General features: G+C 35.5%; 1 non-coding gene across 1 annotated transcript; it reads right to left on the bottom strand.

Annotated features, from left to right (window-relative positions):
- Positions 1–3,715: 3,715 nt before the first annotated feature.
- Positions 3,716–3,796, bottom strand: TRNAL-AAG (transfer RNA leucine (anticodon AAG)). The gene has a single exon. It is a non-coding gene; the product is annotated as a tRNA-Leu (tRNA).
- Between the last annotated feature and the right edge of the window lie 985 nt (positions 3,797–4,781).

The following is a 4,781-nucleotide window of genomic DNA, read 5'->3' as shown; positions in this document are numbered from 1 at the left end:
TCTGTTGCAAAAACATTTAATACAGGCGTCTGAGCTTCAGTCCGATGAAGAAGATCGACTGATCTTTTTGTCCTTCGTTGGATCAGTTAATAACTTCAGTGAAGTTGTCTCTTGCATCACCAGTATCTTTCCTCAGTTGTTCAGTCTTTAGTCAAGCTTTGATCTTGAGAGTCTTCGGTCTTCAGTTATCAGTCACCTTCATTCTAGTTAAAGGATTGAACTCCAACAGTTGAGTTTAAACAGGAATTCTAGTCTAGAGATAATAAATCTAAGGGTTTTGGGATCATCAAAACTAGAATAGTGTATTTATTCTATTTCCCAATATTTAGATAACAAGCAAATCTATATCTATATACTCCCTCCGTCCCAATATTGTTGGCCACATTTCCTTTTTCGATTGTCCCACTATTGTTGGCTACTTTCTAAAAATGGCAAAGTTTAGTTTAATTAAATACAATTAATTAATTTAATTTAAGTTTTTAACTAAACCTAAACCCTCTTAAATAAACACACACACACACAGTCGCCCTTCCCCCCTACCACCATCGCCCCTCCCCAGTACGACCGCCGTCTTTGGTCGCCGGCGAGCCAGACGCCGGCGTCAAGCTCCTTCACGACGGCACGATCCCTATCCCACGTCTTTGCTCGTTCCCTCTCTCTCTCTTGTTGCGCACACACACGCACAGAGCACCACCGGCGCCGCCCCCTTCTTCCTATCTGAAGGCTCCGCTGCCCACCTCGTCGCCATCGCGGGTTTGCTCTGGTTTGGGGCTAGGGCTTTCGCCGATTCCTTCTCCCTCGTCGTCGATTTGTTCTTCTCCCTCTTCACTGATTCACTGAAAATCAAAGCCTGGGGGCTAGGGCATTCAAGCAGCGGCTGCGACCCTTCCCCTTCACCGCGCGATTTGGAGGAGCAGTGGTTATGGGCGACGGCGACGGCGACGGCGACGGCGACGACAGCGGTGTTGGGCTGAAAATCGAAGCTTGGGTCCTCTTCTTCCTCTTCACGGCGCTGCCCTTCTCCCTCCTCTAATTTGGCGCTGCCATTCTCCCTCCACTAATTTGGTTTTGAGGAAATTGGGGTTGATTTGGTTTTGATTTTTTGGGATTGATTTGGTTTTGATTTTTTGGTTTTTGATTTTTTGGGGTTGATTTGGTTTTTGACAAAGCTTAGGCATAAAATTTGGGGCGATTGTCGCCATCGCCGGCGTCGCGGTCGCGGTCGCCGATGTTGGCGCTGGCGTCGCTGTCGGCCGGAAAGTGGAGAAGAAGACATGTATTTAGGTTCAAGAAAGACTTAATTAATAATTTAATTAAATTTCACAAAATACATTAAATTGTAGGGGCCACACTTAATCTCCACTGACTATCTCTTTCTTAATCTCCGTGCCGAAAAGAATGTGGCCAACAATATTGGGACGGAGGGAGTAATATATAAAACACCAATTTTAACGGCTATATTTTGCCACCAAATTTTAAAAAATTACAACTTTTTTTTCTTTTGAACTACAATAATGCCTATATTTTGGGACACTTACAATTGTAATTTAGTTTCTTAGTCCACTTTAAGAAAGCTATTTTCTGCTGGGAGCACTCAGCTGATGAATCTGATCTTTTTGCGGTGTGTTTGTGGTGGATTTGGCCCCGCCTTTGTGATGTAAAGCACCGGAATACCCCATGTTTCTGATCTAGATATTATCAAAAGCAGCGGCCTTTCCTACTACAGTTCAAGGAGACTCGGGCTCGGGTTTTAGCGAACCAGCAACTCCTCCCAAAGGAGGGTTCGGATAAATGGATCCCTCCGAAGAAAGGCATGCTCCGTTTGGATGTCGATGTGTCCATACACGAGGATGGATTGCGCATGGGTGTGGGCTTAATTTTCAGAGATCATAGAGGACATCCCATTGTTGCGGTTGCGCAACGGATTGGCCAAACACACACTACCCTTATGGGAGAACTCCATGCGATGCTTCTTGGTATTGGCTTCAGTCTCCAATATGATCTTGGCCCCATGATTGTGTATACGGACTCTATCCTTGCGGTTCATGTGGTACAAGACGAGAAAAGAAGTTTGGTCTCTCTCTGTGAAGATTTGTATGATGCCTTTGCCCATGCGAAGGACAATTGTGTTATTGATTACCAGCATGTCTGACGAGAAGCTAATGGCTGCCCATAGCCTTGCGAATTTCGCTATTGGTACTGATGATGTAACTATCTGGAAGTCAGATTTCTCGAGCTGGCTTTCATATATTTTTCATCGTGATATCATTTAAGCTTTTTTTTTGCCTAAAAAAAAAGTTGTTTTCTCCCTCAATGTTTTCTTTTTTTTTTTTCTTTTTCCTTTCTAAAATTCATAAAGTTTGACTAATAAGAAAATATTTAATATGTATATTAATTTAAAATTATAAAAAATCTTTATTTTGATACATAATTAAAAATAGAGTTAAAGTATGTTATAAAAGTTAAAAGTCTCAAACTATTTTTTCATTCTCCTATTATTTTCATATATTGTCATTTATCTTGTTGTTTTATGTACTACTTTATTTTATTTGCTATATTTCGTTTTTATATATGTTTTTATTTTCTTTAATTCTTGTGTTTTCTCTATTTTATTTCTTTTATATATAGCAAAAATTTGACATCAATATATATATATATCTATGTTTGTATAAAAATAGAACATTAACAACTAGTACTCTTTTTACTGTTACTTTTTAAAACTCGATTTTTTGCTATTCAGATTTCATCATCCCTATTTTTCTTCCAGGATTCACACTCAATCATATAATTTTATTTTTACGTTTTCTCTTTGTTTTTCTTCTTGTTTTTAAAAAAATAATGTAATTCAAATAATGTAAAATATCCAATTACATATCAAATTAAATATCATTACCAGAACTTTAATTTTATATATATTATGTGAAAATAAATTTATGTTTTTTTTTTTGAGGGAAAAATAAATTTATGTTTAAAATGTTATAGGAGTTAAAAGTATTAGACAAAATTGTTTTCTCTTTTTCTCTCTTATTTGCTTTATTTTTTTAATTTCATAGTATGCAATTTTAATTAATTTTAAAGTGATGAAAATTTTTTAAAGTTATTTTTAGGTAGACGTAATGAATCGTGCCCCAACATTTTGTATTTAAAGTAATGAAAATTTTGTATTTATTTTATTTTGTATTTAGCAAATGAATGACTACGCAATTATTCTTTTTTTCTTCTTATTTTTTGTTTGCTAATATACTAAATAGAGGCAAGAGGACAAAGTATTGACAAATGAAGGAAAGTAAGTTATATTGTAGCTTAACTAGATTGTCAACGTTCTAAGGAATAAAATAGTATAAAAAGCAATATGTAATTCTTATAATATATCAAATACATGTATTTGTCTTGATTAATTACAAATGAATGGTTTAGTTATTTAAGTTTTGTGGTTTATAACTTAAAAGTGAATTATTCATAGTTAATTAATTATATATGATATATAATTGATTTTACTTATTTTTATTAGTTTATTTTCATAAAAGTGTGGCGGTACTAGTGATAATAAATCATCGGAATTTTTCGTTTTGGTTCTCAAAAAAAAAAAAAAAAAATCATCAGAATTTTGTTTACTAGAAAATTAGGAAATTGTCGTTAGAAATAAATAAATGATTGCAATTCTAATTTAAGATAACAGGCAAAAGTAAATTTTAAAATATTTAAAATAAATATGTGTTGAGAGTGGGATTTGAACCCACGCCCTTTCGGACCAGAACCTTAATCTGGCGCCTTAGACCAACTCGGCCATCTCAACAATTGCTATAATTTCTCTTCATAAATATATAAATATGTTAATGTTTAGGAAGAGACCAAACAGATTTAAATATGTGGAGCTGAAATAACAAGTTCTTTCACTTTATATAATATAAAAAGTGTTAATCCAAGTTAAGCTCATTACAACGTTATAACCAAAGGCTGACCAAATATGTATATAGATAGTTGTATAATTATTCTAAGACGGCATTTGATAAAGCTTATTTTAAAGAGTTTATAGGTTTTAAGAGCTTATAAAATATAATTTTTAAAAAAATTATAAATTGGCAAAATATTTGAATACTTAAGCTTATAAGCTTAAGATGAAATTTTTAGTTAGAGAGAGAAAATCTTTCTTAGAGAGAAAATCGAATACAGATGAAATTACAATGATTCAAGATGTCTCCACTAAATAGTGCTCGAGGATCACTTCAATCTTCACCGATTCAACAACATAAGCTGAAACACTGCCAAATTTGTTACTCAGCTAAACCAAGCCTCGCCAAAGTTTGAATCGAAGAAGAGAATCACAAAGCCAAAAATCAGTCACTGCTGATTACATACATTCTCTTAGACCTTAGGCAAATATTGTATTTCCAAAGCCTAGGTTACACTGACTGCAAAGAACTTGTTCTTTGTGGTTTAGTTGGCAAGTTTTCAAACCTCTCTTCAACCAACCGAATTGAGTGTTTGTGCCGAAAAGGAGTTCAGACAGGTGTTCTATCTTCGTGAGGTCTTAGTGCCCAGTGTGAGCTAGGAGTGAGAAATCCAACAAGGTGTGTTGGTACTGAAGATAGGATCTTCAGTCGTGTCGGTTGTGTGCACCCGCAAGCACACGTTCAGGTTTGTTGTGCACCCGTAAGCACGAGCATCGGTATGCAGTGCACCCGTAAGCACTTGTCCAGTGAAGTTGTTGGTCTGATCAATCGACCGTGGATGTAGGAAATGTTTTACGAACCACGTAAAAATCTCTGTGTTATTTACAT

This window comes from Salvia miltiorrhiza, chromosome 6, assembly GCF_028751815.1.
Source record: "Salvia miltiorrhiza cultivar Shanhuang (shh) chromosome 6, IMPLAD_Smil_shh, whole genome shotgun sequence".
In the NCBI taxonomy this organism is placed as follows: Eukaryota; Viridiplantae; Streptophyta; class Magnoliopsida; order Lamiales; family Lamiaceae; genus Salvia; species Salvia miltiorrhiza.
The sequence above is the reverse complement of the archived record's forward strand: the minus strand, read 5'-3'. Positions and strand labels throughout refer to the sequence as shown.